Source organism: Rhinolophus sinicus, linkage group LG09 (assembly GCF_036562045.2).
Source record: "Rhinolophus sinicus isolate RSC01 linkage group LG09, ASM3656204v1, whole genome shotgun sequence".
Lineage (NCBI taxonomy): Eukaryota > Metazoa > Chordata > Mammalia > Chiroptera > Rhinolophidae > Rhinolophus > Rhinolophus sinicus.
Window position 1 is genome coordinate 108,189,299 of NC_133758.1, and position 23,349 is coordinate 108,212,647.

Consider the following 23,349-nt stretch of genomic DNA (forward strand, 5'->3'; position numbering starts at 1 on the left):
ACCAGGGTTATCTCTATTCAATAATAAATGTGAAGACTCATGTACTTTGTGGATTTAAGTCTATCAGCATTGCTTTTGAAATATAAGTGCTGCGAAGTACCACTGCTGTGCATGGTATAAGGACATAAGATAATGACCGGGATTAGGATACTTAAATGGGGGTTTGGGGAATGGCCAGCGCAGTTGAAGTGTGAATGCATCACACCTGGAGGGGGAATGGTGAAATAGTCTCATGTTAAAAAATAATTTGTGAAAGAAAGACCCCCACAGAGACGGGTTGAGTTCAAACTGGTAGGTTTCATGTTCAAGAGGAAAATGTAACAAAGGAGCCAGTCCCATTCCACAGGCCAGAGAAAGTAGTGGGCAGATGCGATTCCCAGAGGGTCCAGCCTAAGACAGGCGTGGAGTCCTGAGCTCTGGGAACATGGTGGCTGTCATGTGAGTTTAATTTGAATCAGATTGTACAGAAAATGCAAAGGGTTAAGGGTTAAGTGCAAACAAGCAGCAATGGTAGATAACTATCAGAAAAGGCTGGTACATTTCAACCTTATCAGGATATACTTTGTGGCAGCAGTGGAGTGTTCTTGGGAATTTAGTCTTGAGCCACAATATATGAAAAATACAACACTGTAACTTACAAGAGAACCTCAGCCATGTGTTGTTGACAACCCTCCCCAACCCCAGCAAAGAGTAGCAACCCATCTGCTTGAGCTGGGATACAGTGACCAGGGTGAAAAACAAAGCACTACTAAGAAATAGAGGTGGTAAAGGGAGCCTGAGTCACAAAGGTGGGACTTGTGATGTGATGGGAGAAAATCCCTTCGATCTTTCTTTCAAACAGGATCCCCATTTTTCACTCTTAGGAAAGGTAATTAGGAATATCCAGCAAATCCCTGGATGAGGGTGTAATAACTTACTTTCGTTATATCTTCTCAATTACCATGTTGTGACTGATAGTCTATACAGCCAACTGTGTTTTTAGAATGTGAGAATTTAGAGGTGTCAAGGATATCATCTTGGAATTTAAAGTGTTGTCAAAATTAACCAATAGAGGAATAATTGAAATGTCACCGTCCATTGTCAAAGAGAAAAGTTGTGTGTTCTATTCAAATCCATAGTCTGTTGTATTAACCTGGACTTGATTTTTCATGAATGTTCTACATAGTCTGTTTCTCATTTGTTAATTCCCTCTTGGAAAAACTCAAGGGGTCAGATCAGGAGTCTTTAGAATGAAGAATTCTTGGAGAGGTAAGCTTTGCCAAGGGTCTAAGAGTGAACTAACTTCTAATTTAAGATATTAACATGCCCTCCATTTCCATTTCGCCATGATCGCAGATCTTTTAGTAAGAGAGCAGAGTAGTCCAGAAAGGTTACTCGGGTGTCACTCAGGATACTATTCTCTGAAATTCATGCAAATTTGATTTGCGTTCCCTGTCCCAGGTTATACTCCTCCCCAAGATTTCTTCAACTCCTCTGGACAAACATTCTTCCTCATCAGTTCTGGTTCTTGCTCTCTAATGCCACTGGATTCTAGCTGTCTCTCATGGGCATCTCACCTGCCCTAGTTAGTTTGTAGTTTGTTTTGTTATTCCATGCTGACCCATCCTCCACTCCTGTTTATTTTCTTTAAAATCATCCAAAGAAACCTGACTTTCTAGGTTTAAAAGACTTTACCAAATGTTCCCAGCAACCAAAGGAGACTGCATCATAGAAAAGCAAATATCTTAAAATTGAATATTATATATTTGCAAAACTTTCAGCTACCACCGGAAACTTCTCGATTTACCTTGCTCCAGCTTTGTGTCACTTTTCAACGTTTGCTCCCCGATAAATGTGTATTTATCTTAGGACAAGTTTTGTCTTAGCATTTGCTTTGGGAGGTGGGGGGTGGGGAATGAAGATAGGACTTCTGGTACTAGAAATGTTCTATTTATTGACTTGGATGATAGTCACAGGGATATGCTCCCTTTGTGATAATTCACCAAATCATATACTTCTGATTAGTGCCCTTTATGTAGTTTGTTTCTGTAAAAGTTTATCTGCAAAACACATCACCTCAACATAGAGGAGGGGTTGCATTCTCAAATGCCTTCAGGAGTTGAGCAGATAACATAAATGTGCAAAGGAACCTGGCCTCCTTTGTCTTGCAAGCTTCATTCGTGCTACCATCACCTTTTGTGTGGAGCCCCAAGGTGTAGAAAGAAAACAGATACTTAAATTAATCCATGACCAGGTTTTGCTAAGAACATGGGAACACAGTAAAGCAAGAACATTGAACTTGTTGAGAGGGTTAGACCACAGAGACCGTGGCTAAAGAAAGCAAAGAAAGCAGCATAGGTCAGAAAAACATAGAGACAGTAGAGGGCAGCCAGGAATGAGAGGGCCCCACAGAGTCTTAAGGTGGGGTTAGTGAGGACACCTGAGCAAAACAGCTGGAAGGAAGAAGTTCACGAAGCAAGAAGTTCTCAGGTGAATACTGCAGAGATGGTAAAATTCAGTGTGTCCAGTGGACCAGGGGTTTACATGGAGTGGTGGGGAAAGTCATGAGCAGACGAGGCCACAATACTGGAAGCTAACTTGACTAAATGCTTATCACGGACTAGCCTCTGTGCTAAATGTTTTATGTCGATTATATCATTTAATCCTGGCAATAGTCCTACCACCTAGCCCTGCCGCAATCCCCTTTACACAGACGTGAAAATTAAGGCTCATGCAGTGAGCGGTAGACCAGAAATTCAAGCCCAAGCAGTCTTTCTTCCAATCCTGAGCTTCTAATAATTAGAGGATGCATGTCCCCAAGGGGCCAATGTGTGGGTGAGTAATCCGTGGGCATTCGGAACCACCTCCGGATAATGAAAACCTGGTCAGATGGAGCAAAAGTGAGATTCTAGTGCCAATGTATTGAATAAACAAGTTGGATTGACCAGCTAGAATATAAAAGTAACTAGAGGCAGGAGAATGTAGAGCAAAATATAAATCTCAAAGGATGTTTGAAAATGCTATGATGCAGTTGAAAATATTTGGAGCGGACCAGTTGACTGGATTTCCAGCCTCCACAGTGAGCACCAGGATTGCCTCACTAGCAGACAACTACCCACGTAGGACAGCACCCCGAAAGTCCTCCTGCCCCATCCCAAAGGCTCTCAAGCCAGTGACTTTAGCTGCAATGTCTGTCACTGGAGAACCACGTCTTTGACTTGCTAAAGTGAAAATATTCTGAACAATTACTACAAGCCTCACTTTGTTCATCGCCTCCTGATGTGAATGAATTTCTGAGAGCTCATAGAAAGAGAAGCGTCCTGGGGGCAATAGATGGTAAAGGGTGGGGAAGTGGGCAATGTCACTGAGGACAAATTTCACCCATTTCAAACTTTTCTACTTCAAATCCTTTGGGTAAGCATTTGGAGTTTTTATAAAGGCAAACAAAATTTATTGGCTCCAAATTTTGGAAAGGACCTTATCTGGCAACATTTGTAGTTTTCTATTTTAATCAATACTCTGAAGGGAGTATGATCTTTTCGAAGTATCTATTCTTCTACCAACTACTGTACAAAATCACTCCTTAAAGTACAGTTGACTCTTGAACAACATGGGATTGAAAATCTGTGTATAACTTAAGTCGGCCCACTGAATATACAGATTCCCATCTGTAGATCAAAAATAATACACAGAAACTTCTACAAATGCACCTCATTGAATGACCATTTTGCCTTTCCGATGTTTTAGGTTATTCAGACTTAGGTTTAAATCTCAGCAATTCTACTTGCTAGCTCTGTGCCTTTGGAGAGTGACTTAATTTCTCTGAATATCAGTTTCCTAATCCAAAAAGTGGGGACACCTGTCAGACTTGTGGAGAAGATTAAATGAGAGAAGGTCTCTGAAGTGCCTCATACAGAGTGAGACACAGAGTAATTGTTCAATAAATGCTGGCTGTTCATGCTACCTCTCTAGGGTTTCATTCATTGAAATAAAATGAATGAAATGATTAATTTAAAATCTTTCACGTCAACTTGCTGAAGAGTGAAATTTCACCAAAAGACTTGAGGTTCTTTGCCTCCCTCACCTGACTTGCTCTTTTATTCAGGACAATGGGCTTCACCCAGATATGTCTTTGGCTCTCAAGTGTTGCTTTGAAGGAGACCACGCTTTTTCATATACACTGACTCTTAAATCATGCGATTCAACTGACATCATCAGTGACACAAATATTTGGAAAACTCAATTCAGAGATATTCTACCTAGCTACTCTGAGGGAGGAAAATAAGGGCTAACAGTTATTCCTGGTAAGGCAATACTAATATCCTTCATTAAATATCATTTTCCATCATGACCCACCTCCTGAAAACAGTCTCTGACTTATCATCCGGTAGCCTTGAGTGATTCTTTGAAGAACATTTTGATTTGTTCTTTTGAACATTTAGTCTTTTATTTATTTAGTCGGTAGAACAGTTAGACTTAGATACAACCACATATACATAAACTCCAGATAATGATGGCTTAAGTTTATAAGCATTTATTTTTATCTTATGTAAAGAATTCTGGAGGTATGTGGTCAGCACTCATTATATATTTCCTTATCACTGAAGACTCAGGCTTCTCTATATTTCTTCTCTATTCACAGAGAAAAAGTCGAGAATCATATGATTTCACTGATATGTGGGATATAAAACTGAAAGCAACAAAGGAACAAGACAAACAAAGAAACAAAAACTCATAGCCACAGACAATAGTTTAGTGGTTACCAGAGGGTAGGCGGGGAGTGGGGTGGTAAATGAGGGTAAACAGGATCAAGTGTATGGTGATGGAAGGAGAACTGACTCTGGGTGATAGACACACAGTGTGATGTATGGATGATGTGTTGCAGAGTTGCACACCTGAAACCTGTGTAGCTTTACTGACCATTGTCACCCCAATAAACTTTAATGAAAAAAAAAGAATGTATCACATGTAGTTTATGAGGAAAACGTTATCAGTTGTAAAAAGCTAAGCCTAATATGTTTTGACAGCAAAGAAAAAAAATACTTTCATCCTCAAGGTCAGCTCAAGGTAAGGATAACTTTTGGGTCAAGATAGCTGGTACAACTTCTACGACCATGCCCAAGTTCTAGTTCACAGGAAGGAAGAGAGGAGGGAGGGCAAGAGGGGACCATGCCGCTATCCGTCCTCCTCCTGATTGGCATTCCTAGAACTCCCACCCATTAATTTTTACTTGCAGTTCATTTGCCACCTCTAACTGAAGAAAAAGCTGTTTGTTTTTAACCTGGACCCATTGGACAGAATAAAATCAGGTTTCTTTTCCTAAGAAAGAATGAAAGAATAGAGGTAAGTAAGCAGGCTTTGGCAGACAGTGTCTTCCATACTTTTACTTATTGAGAAAGAACTACTTTATGACCTAGCAATTCCACTTCTGGGTAATTTATCTGAAGAAATCCCAAACACAAATTTGAAAAGATATATGCACCCTTATGTTCATTGCAGCACTATTTACAATATAGCCAAGATATGGAAGCAACCCAAGTGCCCATCAATAGATGTTTAGATAAAGAAGATGTGGTACATATATACAATGGAATATTACTCGGCCATAAAAAAGAATGAAATTCTACCATTTGCAACAACATGGATGCACCTAGAGGGTATTATGCTGAGTGAAATATGTCAGACTGAGAAAGACAAATACCATATGCTCTCACATGTGGAATCTAAAGGATAAAAGAAACAAACAAACAAAATGGTAACAGATTCATAGATACAAAGAACAAACTGATGGTTGCCTGAGGAGAGCGGGCTTGGGGTGGGGGGGGGCAAGATAAAAAAGGTGATGGGATTAAGAAACACAAATTTAATTACAGAAGAGTCATGGGGAGGTAAAGTACAGCCTAGAGAATATAATCAATAATATTGCAACAACTGTGTATAGTGCCTGGTCGGCACTAGACTAATCAGAGGGATCACTGGATAAATGATATACTTGTGTAACCACTGTGCTGTACACCTGAAACGAATATAAAATAATACTGAATGTCAACTGTAACTGAAAATTAATTAATTAATTAATTAATTTAAAAAAAAAAAAGAAGTTTGGACAAAGAAGCGCTGTTTGACCACCCATTTCCCAGCTCTAAGAATGCTTCCTCCTGGGTGCCAGGCTGTGTACTTCCGACCTCTTCTGGTGGCAGGCTGGCACTCTGCACACAGTCCATACACTGTGGTGGCCCATTAGATGATTGCCCCACTATGTAGATAAACTCCTGTTGTTGGCTATTTTGGTTATCATCAGCAAACCTACAGTGAATATTCTCCCAATTAAACCTTGTGATCATAAATACATCTGATCTATGATTTAGGAAAGTTTATAGATGTAGACATACTGCATCAAAGAAAGACTCTTCTGTGGCTTTCAAAGTGGCCAACGTCCTTTGAGGTCACCAGAACTAAAAGATGATGGGAAATGTCATGAGACAAATGTTCTAGAAGCCACCCGCAGAGATGCACAGTGAGTCTTGTTTTTAAACCTCCCTGGAAACAAAAGCTTTATTGGCTTGCAAAAGTTATAGAATCATAACCAGTTCCTCAGGGCAGAGATTCTCTCTGTTCATCCGTTAATGATACACACATAATCAAGTATAATTTGCTTATTTTAAAAAGGAGCATTTTCTTCCATGGTAGCCAGTGTATCACAGAAGAATCTAAACCTAATTTGTCTTCTTTTCCCCCACAGTCATTAGAGCAATACTCATCTATTCATGAAAACAAAGAACACACCACTAACCAGAACATTTGAATAGAGGAAGTGTTTCAATTTTGCACGTTTTAACTTTCCTCTTCTCCACATTTCTGATCCTTTTAAAAAAAAAATCTTAACAAATTCTTCTCTATATCCGTTAGGAATTTTAGCTGTGGGATTCCCCTGGAGAATGGAAGGAAACCAGATCTTCCAACTGCTCTTTATGTACACTCTGCAATTTTCAGCATTTCCATTCTAACAATTTTCTGGATGAATTCAGTGACTGTTTATATTTCATGAGCTAAAGTGCCAATTAAAATTCATTAGTCATTTATCATCCTCAAGACTGGCTTGTCTGTTTTATTCAAATGCAATAATGAAGGGGAGGTAATGAGAGTAACTCCCATTGAGTGTTCAACAAAGGAAAATAGAAAACATTTTTTTTTGGCACAAATTCAAATAACTTCCTTCTTCTGAAAGGGCCAAATCTTCTCATATTAGTAAACAAAATTAGCTTTGCCTCAAAGCCCTTTCTGGAGAGCAATTTACTAATGAACGATGGAATTCTTCACCCTCAAAAACTTCCTGTTAATTACCTGAAAACAGAGAAAATTGAGGGGTTCAGCCAGGGTGGTGAGACCAGGCAAGTGCTGAAGCGTCCAAGGCTCAATACCACTTTCCCATGCCAATTTCATTCACTTTTTTCCCTGGAGTTTTGAATTGCATACTTAGTTATTTTATTTATTTTAATTCTGCTCATTCATTTTTTTTTCACCTTCATTGAGATAAAAATTGACAGAGAATATGTATAAGCTTAAGGTATCCAAAGCAATATGTAACTGTATTGCTAAATGATTACCACAATAATTTTAGTTAGTATCTATCACCTCACATAGCTACAGTTTGTGTGTGTGTTAACAAATTTAATAAATTTCTCTGAACAACTTTTAAATACACGATACAGTATCGTTTACTCATCACCGTGTTAAACATTATATTCTCAGAACTTTTTCATCTTATAACTGGAAATTATACACTTTGACCACCTTCACCCATTTTCCCCACCCCCTACCTCTGGCAAACACCAATCCTTTTTCTGTTTCTATGAATTGGAGGTTTTTTTAGATTCTACATACAAGTGAAATTACACAGTATTTGTCTTTCTTTGTCTGACTTATTTCACTTAGTATGTTGCACTCAAGATATATCTATGTTATCAATACTGGAAGAATCTCAATTTTATGACTGAATAATGTTCCATTGCATATATATACCAAATATTCTTTATCCATTCATTCGTTGATGAACACTTAGGTTGTTTTCATGTATTGGCTGTTGTATACCATGATGCCATGACCATGGGGTGCAATTTTCTCTGTTTTCAGGTAATTAACAGGAAGTTTTTGAGGGTGAAGAATTCCATCATTCATTAGTAAATTGCTCTCCAGGAAGATGGAGATTTCATTTCCTTCAGATACATACCCAAGAGTGGAATTGCTGGACCACATGATCATTCCATGTTTAATTTTTTAAGGAGCTTTCATACTGTTTTGCATAGTAGCTGTATCAACTGATATTGCCACCAACAGTGTATAAGATTTCCCCTTTCTCCATTTCCTTTCTGACATTTGTTATGTCTTATCTTTTTGTTAATCGTCATTCTGACATATGTGAGGTGATATCTCATTGTGGTTTTGATGTGCATTTACCTGAGGATTAGTGATGTTGAACACCTTTTCATATACCTGTTGGCCATTTCAATACTGTCTTTGGAAAAATATCTATTCAGTTCCTGTGACCATAATTTTAATGGATTATTTTCTTTTTTTTTTGTAATTGAGTTGTATAATTTTAATGAACTTTGGATATTAATCCCTTATCAAATACAGTTTGAAAATATTTTCTTCCATTCTGTAGATTGTCTTTTCATTTTGTTGATCATTTATTTTGCTCTTCAGAAGCTTTTTAGTTTGACGCAATCCCACGAGTTGATTTTTCTTTTGTTGCTTATGCTTTGGGTGTCATTCTCATAAAATCATTGCCAAGACCAATGTCAATGAGATTTCCTTCTATGTATTCTTCTAGGAGTTTTATGGTTTCAGGTTTCACATTTGTCTTTTATCTATTTTGAGTTAATTTTTGTAATCAATGGTAGGTAGGGGTCCAGTTTTATTCTTTTGCATGTGAAAATCCAGTTTTCCCAGCAATTTATTGAAGAGACTATCCTTTTTTCCACTGAGTACTCTTAGCTCTCTTGTCAAATATTAGTTGATTATATATGCATGGATATATTTCTGGGCTCTCGATTCTATTCCATTGGTCTGTGTGTCTGTATTTATGCCAGTACCATATTGCTTTGACAATTATAGCTTTGTAGTATAGTTTGAAATCAGGAAGTGTGACAATGCCTTCAGCATTGTTCTTCTTTCTCAGGATTGCTTTGGCTATTTGGGGTCCTTTGTGGTTCCATATGAATTTAGGACTTTTTTTTTTCTATTTCTGTGAAAAATACCACTGGAATGTTTATAGGGATTGCATTGAATCTATTGATTCCTTTGGGTAGTATGAAATGTTAACAATATTAATTCTTCCAACCCATGAACCAGAGATATCTTTCCATTTCTTTGTGCCTTCTTCAATTTCTTTCATCAGTGTCTTATATTTTTCTATGTACAGATCTTTCACCTCCTTGGTTAAATTTATTCCTAAGTATTTTATATTTTTTTACACTACTGTAAATGGCATTTTATAATTTCTTTTTCAGATAATTCATTGTTAGTGCATAGAAATACAACTGATTTTTCTATGTTGATTCTGTATCCTGCAACCCAAATCAGGCAGCAATGCCCACTGAGCTCCAAGCCAGATGGGGCCACCCACTGGGCTCCGCAGATGAGCAGAGCCACTGGCTGGAATCTCTGCTCCTCTGCCCCCCTGCCTCTGTGAGGAGGGATGTGGCCTGCCAACATCTGAGCACTGATTGCTGTAAGCCCGCCCTCTTTCTCTGTCAGTGGTCAAGCCCTACAGATTTCCCTAGTGATCCTGGTGAGGTGAGAACCCAGTGGGTCACCTGGGAAGCATCCCGCAACATTGGGGGACCTGGATGTCCACCTTGCTATCTTTCTTTTTCCCACTGAAGAAATCATAGGCCTGGGGACCTTCCTGGTGTGGCTTTGTACCTGTCTGGGGGAGAGGAAATGCAGTCAGAATGTAGCTGCTTCTTTTACCACCTGTAATACAGTCCTTCTTGGTCTCTGTGGTCCAAAGAGATGCTTAAGCCTCACCTCCTGGCTTCTGGGATTTTCACACTCATGGCTTGTCTATAGACAGTTGCTAGTTGGTCTTCTTGTAAGAAGTACTGAACTGAGAAATGACCTGTGTCACCATCCTGATGACATTACCTGTAATTCTCCTCATTCATAATAACATTTACGAGTGAATTTTTTCTGAATTCATACACTTTTATGTGAGATAATGTCATGGCTTTTATTTTCTAAATATTTTAGTGTTGTTGTTTTTATTTCTTCTTTCACACAATAACCATTTAGTAGTTTTTGCTTGTTTTTATTTTTAATTTCTGGGTGACTTTATTTTTCTTTAACATTTTATAATTCACATTTTGTTTCATTGCTTTGCAGATGGATAATATTTTTGGAAAGATTCCTGCACTTTGGAATTTATTAGAAGTGTCTTTGAGGTATAACATGTAATCATTATTTTGAAAAATATTTAATGTACGATAAAGATAGGACATAATAATTAATGTTGTGGAAATAAACAAAGACCACCCATGAGAACAAGCAATGGTTGTTTACTCAGAGCTCACTGCAGTGAGGTAGCCAGCCACCGTCATTTGTGTTGTCAGAGACTCAGAAGAGCGGGAAAGCTCTGTGGTGGGAAAAAGGGAAGGCTTCAGGCGTGCCCTGATCGGAGGCTGTGGGCATGGGAGCCATAGGCAGGCTCAGTGAAGCAGAGCGCCCTGTGAGATTGGCTAGTGGTGCATATTTGTCTTTCTCTGGTTGGTCCTAAGTTGGAAGCACGGTCAATAATTAGGGAAGCTGTCAGTTGTTAATCGTGTCCTGGCTAGTTGTGGCCAATTACTATCTGATTGCTGTATGGCTTTCTAAAAAGGTTTCTGCAGGTTATGGGTCAAGAGTTCTATTTTGACATATAGGCTAGTCATTGCCCATTTGTATATTCAGCCTGTCAATGTAGTCTTTGTATTTACCTTTTAAAATTTGTCCTTATTAAGTAAGATCTTCAAATTTTCTCTACTTTTATGTGTTTCTTGCCTATTTAATATGGCATGGGTAATAAAGTGCTGGTAAAACTTTTCACTCTTTCTCTCATTTTTTCCTAAATTTTTTTTTTATCAATATTCATTTTATAAATTTTAACATTTTATTATTTGGCTCCTAAAGGCTCCTGACTAGTATATTTTCAATGTAGGTTTGTGTGTTTAACACACACACACACACACACACACACACACACACAGAATCCTTTCAGTTGTATTTATTAACTTTGCTTTAAATTTTATTTAGTTGATATTAGTATTAAGTTCATCTATTTTCTTTTTATTGCATTTATTTGCAATAAAATAAACGCAATAAATAAAGGCCTAAGCCTTTTAATAAAATTGTATTTAAAACTATATTTATGTTCTTTGTCTTCTGCCTTGTGACTATAATTGTGATATTTATCAAGTATTTCTGTGTTTGCATGTTTCAGTGCCCAACAGTAGGCTTTCCCATTCTTGGTTCCCCTATTTTGATACAGCTCTCAGTTTCCTGGAGTACTTTGAGTGATAAGTTTTTCCCTTTCAGGGTGGGTACCTAAATAGGAGTCTCAAGCATTTATGAAAATGTCTTTGTCTTGCTTCCACAACAATGAACACATAAATGGGTATAGAAATCCTGAATTTACAACTCAAATCTCCATAGATGTTGCTATATTGACTTCTGGCATTTCATACTAAAAAGAAGTCTAAAGTCAGCCTAGGATTTCTTTCTTTATAGGTTAGCAAATTTTGTCTTTTGTTTCTAGGTATTTTTTTTCTTTGAGGATTTATACTTTTACCTGGGTATATCTATTTACAATCTGTTAGATCAGTCGTATTATTTGCCAAGTAAGCTCTTTTGATCTGCAGGTTAAAGTGATGTCTTTGCTCATTTTATTTATGTCTGAATATTTATTCTCTTCCATTTGTGCTGATCTTATATTCGGGAACACGCACTAGTCCTACGTCAGTAACTAAGGTCTTTCTCAATCATCATTTGGTCCCTCCACTTGGAGGAATTCTTTAAGCTTTTCCTAATCCTTGATTTGATTTTGATCCCATTATCAGCAATGTTAACTCTCCTTTTTACTGTTTCTAAAGTATCCTGAAAGTTGCTTTTCCTATGATCATTTCAAAACATTCATTCTTTATATTACCCAGTACCTTTTTAGTTCTGTCAACTTCTCAGTATTTCCCTTTTCGCAACTGACTAATGCCTTATTATCTTCTTTCACCTTTCATTCCATAAAATGCAAAAAGAACACAAAACACACTGCTTAAAATTTAAGTATGTTTCCTGAACTAGTGTTTTCCTATGTATATTCTTTTTCTGATATTTGTGTGCTCTTTTCTACTTACTTAGTGCCACAAAATCTCTCTACCATATGAGTCTCTCATTCCACCAAATATTGTTTAATTGGCTAACAGATGAACTCATGTGCATGCCTTTCATTTAGATTAATCCTCCCGTGGCTGCACAATACCATTGTTGTTCCCTGTTCTGAGAAGAGATGGTGTCTGTTCATAAAGAAAACCTTTTGTTCTCGGGCAGGAAAAGAAGGTATTGTCCTATCACTATGGGAATACTTTCACTGAAAGGAATGAACTATTCTCCCAGGAAAACTTTTCCTTTTTTAGAGAAATTGGGTTTCATTTGGTTCTCTGCCTTGGTTCCACCATTAGCAACTGTGTGACCTGGGAAAGGCACTTACCTTCACTCAGGTTTTGTTTTCTCATCTCTAAAATGAAAAGCGTTCGCAGGGTATCTGACTGATTTTAAGAGGCCAGACGTGAGATGTCCTACTAGCCCCATGCTTCGAATTAGAAATCTTCCCTGAGCTGACTTAAGTCTCTAATTCCTCGTATCCAAAGCCCTTCCTACTTAGAGTACCCAGAAAGGCTACTTTCTGAGCAGACCTGACAAGCTGAGTATTTTTGTTAGGGGGAAGGACTGCTCCTATTTCTTTTGGCCCTCCCTCAAGATCCTTAGACTCATTGTATAACAGCCACCCTTCAAAGAGAGGAGAGAAAGAAACAGAAGGGAGGAAAGAAACCCACTGTGAATCACCTATTTCTAGATTCCACTGTTCCTGGCTGCCCTCTGTGCTTCCTGCACTCAAGTCTCAAAGGCCAAGAATAATCAGAACTTCTAGCCAATAAGACGAAGACCTTTCTATTTGGTCTGATATCGGATAATTGAGGAACTCTCCTTGGTCTGTGAACTGATTCAATGGGGAAATACTCACTTGGGATCTATTGCACACAAGGCCCTCACTAGGCCTAGCCAGGAAGAGTGACATGGGTGGAAAACAGTCTCTCACTGGGGGATTTCCTTACAGCAGGGAGAAATCAAACTTGTTCATTGAAATTACACAAAACAGAGGAAACTGACATGAGAAAAAAAAGATCCATACATGAAAGAGCTGAGAGGGTTTCAAAGAAGGTGCAATCATATTCTCATAAGAGAAATCAGAAAGACCATTCTGGAAGAGATGGACCTTCAATGATGGGGAGGTTTCCCAAAGAGATAGATGGGGAGCTGCCCTGCCCTAGAGAACAGGATGCCAGGAGGGATGCAGTGTTTTCGGAACATGGCGAATAGGCTTGCGTGGCTAGCGAAAAGGAACTCCGTAAAGGAGTCAGTTTATAAATATAAGCACTGGAAGCACGCTATGGATTCCAAGGCTACTGGTTCTCAGTCATCGCGTATCATGTAGAGAAAAACCAATTGCTAGAGCAACTGAACTTATAAAAAACAAAACACTAATGTTCAGGTCCCACACCAAAGATTCTGACTTAACTAGTCTGGGATCAAACCGAGACATTACTAGGTTTTCAAAGTTCCCCAGATGATTTTAATATGCAGCCAGGGCTGAGAAACACTGGCGGTGCCCAGGAAACACCCAGCACAGAGCCTGCTCAAGGAATGTTAGCTTTTGTTCGCTATCATTGTTTGGGAGATGGAGACGTGGACCTAGGCTTCTTGGAGGACTGTCCGCTCCGTCATCCCACATCTGTCTAGAAGCAGGGAGGGGGTAAGACCAGACAGCACACTTCTCGGCATTGGCTGCCCATTCCGTCATTGGGGACTTTGCAACAGTATCAACGCCCTGTTCCACCCGGACCAATTACTTCAGCATCTCTGGGATGGGACCCAGGCATCAGTGTTTTCCCCGTTAATTATTCTGCAAACATCCTCCACATGATTTGACCTTTATTTCACCATTATAACTGATTTGTAGGACTCTATGCCATTTCAGCTTTCACAATATACCTTGTATTATAGCTATTTATTTATATTGTCTCTTCCACTGTACTGTGAGCCACTGGAGAGCAAGGATTATGTTTTGTTTCATTTTGTTTTTATGCCATCTCTTTCCCCTTGTACTCAGCACCCAGCAGAGTTCTAACACGTAGTATATATTTAAGAAATAATAATTTAATTAATTGCCTGAGATCACAGATCCCATCTGAAACTCTTCAACCTCTCCAATCCACGTTTCCCCTTATATTCCTTGCCATGTTTTCCTTTGTTGTTGTTTTGTGTTTATGTCTTTCCTTTACACTGTAGCCAAAGTGATCTTTTCAAAACTCAAATCCATTCCTGAAGCTCGATGGGGGAGAATAATGGTATCTATACTCTGATGTCATTAACACGCATCTCAATGACAACATTCGACCTATTTTTGTATATGTGAGAAGGCATCTGCAATTTATAAAGGTCCCAGTGATTCCCAAGCACACACGTAGTAAGAACCACTGCTCTAGGGGTAGGTTGAGGCCAGACTGCAGTAGCCTTCAAGGGCCAGGAGTGGCAGTGTAATCAGTTAGAGCACTGGGTCTGGGCAGAGGCGCCATTTAAACAGAGATGTGTTTAAGCGTATAAACCAAAATGCAGCGTATGGATCTAGGAGGAGACTTAATTACTCATGAGCGAGTCTTTTATTTATTTCTCAAAGGACTTATATAATCATCCTCTTCTGTTTCTAGTTGCCTTCCTTCCATAATTATTTTCTTCTCCATTCACTTGCCCTGATAGCCTTATACTGATTTTAGTATCTGGCAAAGGGTCACATTTCAGTATAGTCTCTCTTGCTGAACGTTACAGCTTGAATTCCCATCTGCTAGTTTTATTAAAATCTGAGTATAAAATCGTCCTCTACATGATCTGGGAGATCCATGTGAGCTGCCTGGCCATTTGCTGTTGTCTACAGCGGACAGGGATCACGAGTGGGCATGATCTTATGGACTCAGCACTTTGGTGATTGTTAAAAGGAAGTGCAGACTGGGCAGGGAGGGTGCGTCTCTGGTCAGCAGTTGCTGTCCCTGGTCCCCACAGCAACAGAATTCCAATTGTCAAATCCATCATTGTGAAACAATAGAGTACAACTGTGAATTTAACACTCTAGGACATAATTTCATTTTTTTCTCAATGAATTTACATTTTTTAAAATAACATATTCATGGTTTTGCTGGCACAGTCTTGTGATGTAAGAGGCAAATACCCAAAAGTATTCTAGAGAGAAAATAGGGAATTCAAGTTAAAATGTCAAATGGAACAGCCTCTGGCATTCCTTCTTCGTATCCCACCCCATCCCCACTGCAAATTAGAATTTGTAGAAGAAAAAAAATAGCATACAACTAAAACAATAATAATTAATCATTTAGCTCAAAGGCAGAGAGTAAAGCCTGCAGCTGCAAGAAATAAAGAGCAAACACGTCGGCAGGAAGGCCACGGGAGCAGGAGCTCTGCAGAATACACTGGGGATTAAATGCAATATTTAAGCGCTGCGTTTTCACACCTCTGAGGGGAGGTCCAGGCTTCAGGACTAGAGCACAGAACTGGTGTCCTGGAATAAAGCCTGGAACTGGGGAGACTGCGTAGTCTGTGACTGGGAAATGGAAAACCTCCCCGCTGGCAGGGGAGCCAGCCGTCTGTCCCAGGCCTTATCCCAAGTCCCTCCAGATCTAGGAACCTCGAGAAGTGGTATCACAAACTCACTATGCACCACAACCATGAGCCAGGCACCACGTCCCCGGGACCCCTCCAGGGAATGCTATTCACATTCACACGTTGCTATTTAACAATCCCAAATGCTAGTGGCTTAAACATCAGTTGATTTCCCCTCATGTTTCTGAGGGTCAGGAAATCAAACAAGGTGCAGTGAAGCAGCTCATCCTGGCTCCCTGATGTCTGGGGTTCAGCTGGGAATGGCTTGAATGTCATGCCTGGCATGTGGACGCTGGCTGACTGCTGGGAGTTCAGCAAGGACTTTCAGGCAGGTTCTTCAGTTCCTCTTTATGAGTCTCCCCAGAGCTTCCTTCAAGGGTGGCAGCTGGGTGTCAAGGATACCAGGTAGAAGTTGAAAGCATTCCTGGGGTCCAGGTTTAGGGTTTCAAAGTTATGAAGTGTCACTTCTACCACTTTCCATTGATCACGCATGAGTTACAGCCTAGCCAGGATTCAAGAGAAGGGGACCACGCAAGGACGTGGATAACACGAAGCATGGCTCATTGGGTGAGGTGGGGAGCATCTCTGGAGACAAGTGACCACACTGCTGTAACAGAGCAGTGTGCCAGTACTTGGCTGTGCTTGGAGAAATCCCAGTATGAAAGCAGATAGAAACACGGGTTCAGAATGTGACAACGCGATGGTGCCCTCCCGTGGGAGGTCCCACAGGAGGAGCTCTACACATTAGAGTGCCCACAAGAGTTCCCAAAGATGGTAGGTCTCCTGGAAGATGGACTCAGAGAGAAGGGAGGCACGCACTTAGCAGAGCTGGGATGTGAGCTGACCAAGTGTGGGTCCACAGGCTTCCATATCCAAGACCCAGTCAGTTGCTCCTGACTAGCTTCAGGAGTGAAGGAGGGCTGGGTTGGGGTTACAAGCAGAGGTGTGCTATCCAGTGACTTCACTATGCATCAAGGAGAGCTACAGAGACTGAGACCCAGATGAATAAAGACTTGCTCTTATTTAACAGAACATAAGACCTCACGCTTGTCCGTAAGAAACTGTACTAGGGTCACAAATCTCCCATTGCAGCCCAGCAGCAGTGATCTCTGAAAAGAAGCCCCAAGCTGCACAGAGCACGGCGTAGATGTGTGCTCAGATTAACACAAATGACAGGTCCTATTGCGCTCCCTGTATCTGGAGGAAGACTAATTGTGGACACTTGATGTGAGAAAGCAAGTGAGAGAAGCCTGGCTGTTAGGGCAGGCCTTCTGTGTTGCTGCAGGGTCCCCTCTGCTGATTGATGCTGCAGAATAGAGCAGAGATATGACAGCCTTGTAATTTGGGCGGTCTGAAAGGCAGCAAAGAAAGAATACCTAATTTAGTGAAATCAAGAAGCTCAAGCATGCAAAGGCAATGCTGGCCCCTTGCTCTTGGAATAAGCAAATGGGAATGTGACTCCAGAATCACACCCAGGTTTCTTCTCCCAAACAAATCCTCTTTGGACAGCCAACCAGGCGCATTATGAAGCAGCCCACTCACGGAAGCATTTAAGAGTCAAAAAACCCTCCACTCACTGGAGCCTCTACCAAGGAATTGTCAGTCAGCCTCACAGAACTTTCTATATGTCCTTATCTTAAACTCATGGTAGAAGTGACGCCACATGTTTACTATTTTCCATTTCCTACTCTTCCTTTCTGGATGGGGTCACCAATGAAATGTGAGCAGAAATGATTGTATCACTTCCAGGCTGAGGCCCTGGGCACCCCAGAGATGATCACGATGGAGGTCCCATTTGGTCAGAGCTTCTCCTGCTGTGAATTGGCCATGTCCCCAAATGAGACATACTCCCAAAGGCTCAGTAGGGCAATCAGGGTCTCACCTTATGAAGAGACTACTTTCAAATCCTGGGACTGCAGAGCACATGAGGAAATCCAGGATGCTTGTCACCAGTGAACAAGAAGTCATCAGTGTGCATAGCCAGTAGATGTGGAACCCGAGGCATTTTCACTGGGACACATCCTGCACAGGACATTCTGAGTGCCATCAAACATGTCAAATGCCTGTCCTCCAATTCACTTAAAGGATTTGAGATCCTCTGGCCTTTGTAAAATGCCACTGTGACCCTTTAGGGGAGTAAGCACAGCAATAAACACAATAGACGAGTCCTCTGTCTTAGCAAAGTGACACAGTCCTAATTGGAAGCCAGGTTTGGTTGAACTCACCGCCCACACTTTTCCCAGCCCTCTGGCTTGCTGAGAAGGTGTCTCAGGTCAGCAGGGAGCAGAGAGAGTTGGAGGATGGAATTTTTTATGTAAGTGTATCTAGAGCCGTGGTGTGTGGTAACTCTGCCAGGAGTGTGTGAGCACTCAGTACCTAATAATTGCAAGGGGGAGGTCTGTGAAATGAGCAGCTCGTTGTCAGAGGGCTGGGGTGGGATGGCAGTAAATGCACGCAGACCACACGTGCCAAGTATGCAAACACCTCCCTCCCCCTTCTCAGGGGGTGGTGAGAGGGAGGCTTTCCTCTCCTTTCATTTAGATGCTGATGCCTGGCATACTTTGCTGCAAAGTGGTTTTCTCCTAACTACTAACTACGTTAGGAGAATAGGATCAGATGGTTAGCCCACTAGGTTGTTCAGAGCCGTTGAAGCAACAGGTGACCCAAAAAAGATCTGCTCTAAGAAAGAAACAATAGTACACAGTCCCCAGATAATGATGACATTCTGTCCCTAGGCACTGTGCACAAGTTGGGGAGATGTTACAGGAAACAAGCACAGGATTTTTCATACAGCTGGCACTATACAAAATGTATATTTCATACCTGATTCTTTAATGAGCATTTAAAATGCATTCTCATGCTGCTGCCAGCGTATGTTCCCAAATCACAGACAGATGTTTCCATTCTCTTAGGCAAGAAATCTACATGGACTTCCAGTTGAAGACTATGCCTGGTTCACAGCCCTCAATGCAACCTGTCCTATTTTCTCTTTAAAAATACAGGAAAAAAATAAAACAAGTCCTGTTACTATTGAGAACTACCACTGACAGACAATCTAATGTCAGAATCACAGGGGAATTGACGCTGCGTATAAGGCAGGTGGAGTTGCAGTGAGAAGCACTGAGCCAAGGAGCCCTCTGTGCCACACCTAGATGGTTTCAGAGCACAGACTGTCAGGAGATGCAACACAGAGGCCCCACCTATTGCCTGACCTGACCCACCGGACAAGGAGAAGCTTGTCTTTAGAGGCTGCTGGCTATAAAGCATGCAGAGGGGGACTCTCTACCCCATTAACTCCTCTCTGGAGGGGAATACAGGTCCCAGGGGGGAAACAGGCAGGATACAGAAGCAGACTCAAGACAAAATGGGAAGTGCAGTCCTCTGAGTAAAAGGCTGATTATGTGAGTTGAGAAAAGTCCTCTGGTAACAGTGCTTTGTTGGGAGTTCTGTGTAGGGTGTATGTTCTGTGTGTGGGATGTGTGTGTGTGTATGTGTGCGGTATGTGTGGTATGTGCGTGCACCTGTGTATATATGGTATGTGGAGGAGGGAGTGTGTGGCGTGTGTGTTTATCTAACTACAATAATCAAGAGGGCTTGAGAATCAGGCAATTGAAGAAGAGGGAAGCCTTCCCTTGGATAAAGACCCATCAGAAACTTGGAATTGGCCTGGAGCTGTTTGTGCACACTGACCTGACCTCTCAGTGCAATGAACGGTATTTATTATTGTTCCACCATGTTCTGAACAGAGAACAGGAATAAGAGGAATCCATTTCCCATATCTGCTTCTAATCATCTGAAAAGAAATCTAGTGACGTTTTGAAAAAAACGAAGGAAGCCATCAAATAATTTGGAACTAGAGAAGCACACGCTATACTAAGAAAAAGGAAACAATGTCTGGAAGTCTCCAGAGAAAAGAAGAGCTCTGAAAAAATATATACCTCAATGACCAGAAAAAAGATATTTCAAGGAAATGCTTTGGTGTCATTCAAAGACGTAAGAAGGCGTAAATAGGAACAGTGTCACAAGCAAAAAGACAGAGTGAGTAAAGAAACAGGATGGCATGAAAGGAGCCATTGTGGGGAAGAAACAACCAACCACTTGAGGCAACAACAACCAAACAATGGCCCAATTCATGATGCAAAACATCCCATCAATTCCTGGAAGGACAAATTTGAGAAGCCTTTCCAGAAGGCCAGGAAAGATAAGAAGTCAAAACCTAAGAGGAGATAGGAATGGAAGACAGCAGAGTGTTCCTGGAAGAGAAATAAGAATAAATAGAAGAAAAGCAGAATCAAACGTATAACAGAAGAAATCTTTCCTGAGTTTAAAAATAGAGGGAGAGAGAAAGGCTTGTGTAGCCGATTCCAAGGGCTCACCATTTTTAGGCACAGTAATTGAAAAGATACCCCCCCTTCCTCTCCACCAATCTCTAGTCACATCTTAGCATAGAATTTTTATTCATTCACGCCACAAATATTTATTTGATATGCTAGGCACTGCTATGATAAAGGTTAACGCAAAAGTTCCCCAAAGTTTTAGGTAGAACAAAATGTTTTGCTTACAGTACCCACAGTGACGTTAGATTTCTTTGCTAAACCAACTATCGGAACATTGTGAGAAGTTATCTGTAGTCTTAAGGGGATAGTGTGTGGCCCAAGGATTTCATAGGCAGCCAAGTGACCTTGTGAGTGAGAAGGTAACAAAATGACACATGCAGATATGCAGTGGTTTAAAAACCATGGCACTAATATTGAATGTTTAAAAATATACTCGGTTGTATTCTGCAACCCACGGAGAACGTGGAGCAGAATTAAAGGCCTAAGATTGAAGACGTCCTGAAATAGTTCAAATACAGATAAGCATATATAATTGTTACATGTGGTTGTAAACTGAAAAGATATGTATCAAATATTATACTAGGAAAAGAATATATATAAATGTGCATACCCTTAACCCAACAATGCTATTAGTAAAAAAACTTACCAAGGAGTTATTTAAGGATGAGTCTAATGGTTTCTAAACAAGGATATAATTTATAATGTTAGTTATAAAGTGAAAATAATAGAACAAGAACAAAAGAGTGGTGGCATTGGCTATATAAAAAATAATTTATACTTATACTGAAATACAATAGAACAATGTAGATAAAATCTATCTATAGGGTAAAAAGCTGTGATATGTTGTCATATTAAAAAAGCAAGTTAAAAGACAATATTTATAGTTTAATTCTACTTTGGGAATATATATATATATATGTATTATATATATATGTATGTAGAAATATTATATATATTATATATATATGTATATACTGAATATACAGAATATATTATATATATATATATGTAGAAAATAAAGTCTAGAAATCTTCTATAGTTAAGTGTTAGTAGTTGTTACAGCTGGATGGCTTGTTATTTTCTGTTTTGTATGTTGATGTTTATTTGGCTTATGTGGATTTTCTAGTTTCTCCGCACGTTATATGTAAGAGATTTAAACAAGGCTGTGACACAATTATATTTTCAAGGGTAGAGACAGGAATTCAGGGACAGTATGAGAGACAATGGAAGCAAATCAGGGATGAGATGATGGCAGCCCGAAGCCAGACCGTGGTGCAGGGCGTGGACGGCTGTGGGCAGACCTGAGTGATTGCAAAGACAAGGAACTGATGAGGCTGGAGACCAATTCGACACGAGAATGAGGCTGCGGATAATTACTGAGTTTTAAACTGTAAGGAAGAGTCAGTCGGATGGAGAGGAGGCCCGGCCATTGGAGCCAGAAGTGTGTGTCCCATTATTTGACCTGTCTCACAGTGGCCTTTCCTAGCCAAATTACAAACACACGCACCAAATATGAATCCTCATTTCCACAGGGAGAGGAAAGCACCCTGCCCTGTGGAACCTCTAAGCATGCTAAGTCAGAGTGCATCCATCCATCCAGTAGCAGTCCACCGACCCCCCGCTCCCGACAATGCCCCCCACGACTGCTTTGCAAAAAGCTCAGCACCTCATTTACTCCTGACTGGAGAACTCGTGGGAATCTTGGATTAGCCAAGCACAGCACAGTTACTATTTATAGGATATTTTCCTTTGACCTCAATGACTTGCAATGGCAGAGCAATGTCCCATTGCCCAGCAATAATTGCTGTGACCTTCATTGGGAATGAAGTCCTTTCCCCAAGGACCTGCTCCAAAATGCCATCCAGCAGATTGAGCTCCTGTCAGAACATGAAGATTCATCACACTGACAGCTTCTCCCTGAGGACTCCAAGTGCCTGAGGACTTGAACAAAGTATCCTTTTATATGAAGGATGTAGAGGCACATATTTCTTAATGGCACAGAATAAGGTGGTCTGTAATTAACTATTTTTAGCAGATACGTGAAGTAGGAAAAGGTCATTGGGATTTCCATTTCAAATCTTCATTGAAATTCTTTATCAAAAGACTACTTGATCTTTTCAACATTTCTTACCAGCTATAGTTGATAGCAATAATGATGATAATCATGATAAAATGATATGAACATTTGTTAGTTTCCCAGACCTTATTATGAACATATCTCATTTTATCTTTACTTTACAAAACCACACAAAGAAGATAACCCAGTTACTACAGATGCCAGAAAGAAAATTTATCCATTTGATTGAACCAAAACCCATCTACCTCCCACACAGAAGAGTTAGGCTTTTGGTTTAAAGAATATGCTGTTATCCAGAAAGAACCATTATAGTTTCACTTTGACCTTTGTCCTCAAAGTGATTTAAACCTGAATTACTAGCTGGTTTCTCCAAAAGTGCAATTAATGTTGACTTTCTTTTCATCCCCTCCTATGTCTATATCTGGAAAAATGGGATAGCTAGCATAGAGGACAACCTCTAAGCAGGGTAGCCATATTGCCACAGAAACAGCCTCAGAAAAACAAACCTGAGAACTCTAGAGAAAGAAAGGATATTACGTAAGCGTTTCCCCTACAGTTTGGCAGCCTTTGTTTGTAGTTGGCTATATACTCATTCAATTCTACCAATAAGCCTACACAACTTCACTTCTTGACATCTGTTCTCTCCTCCCAGGATCTGGAAGTTTTCTTTTTCTGATAAAGTGTAACATGTTTGTGGGGGTCAGGTGCTTTCAGAGAGGGAGAGAAAGCAGACAGCCTGATGCAGTAGGTCTGGGTGGTACACAGGAAGCTGGATTTTTAAACTACCCCTTCAAAGTTATTCTTACTCAGGTGGTTTGGGACTCTCCGGAGTGAAGTACTCGTGGTGGTCTGCACACGGTGGCTAGGAACATGGAGTCAGGGAGTCTGGGGTCAAAGCCCAGCTCTGTGTCTTGCCAACTGGGGGAACATGGCAAGTCAATTAACTATCTAAATTGCAATCTTCCCATTTGTTAAGTG

General features: G+C 40.4%; 1 protein-coding gene across 2 annotated transcripts in view; it reads left to right on the forward strand.

The window, feature by feature from the left end:
• Positions 1-23,349, forward strand: part of NPSR1 (neuropeptide S receptor 1) — a 106,233-nt gene that overhangs the window by 17,074 nt on the left and 65,810 nt on the right. The window lies entirely within an intron of this gene.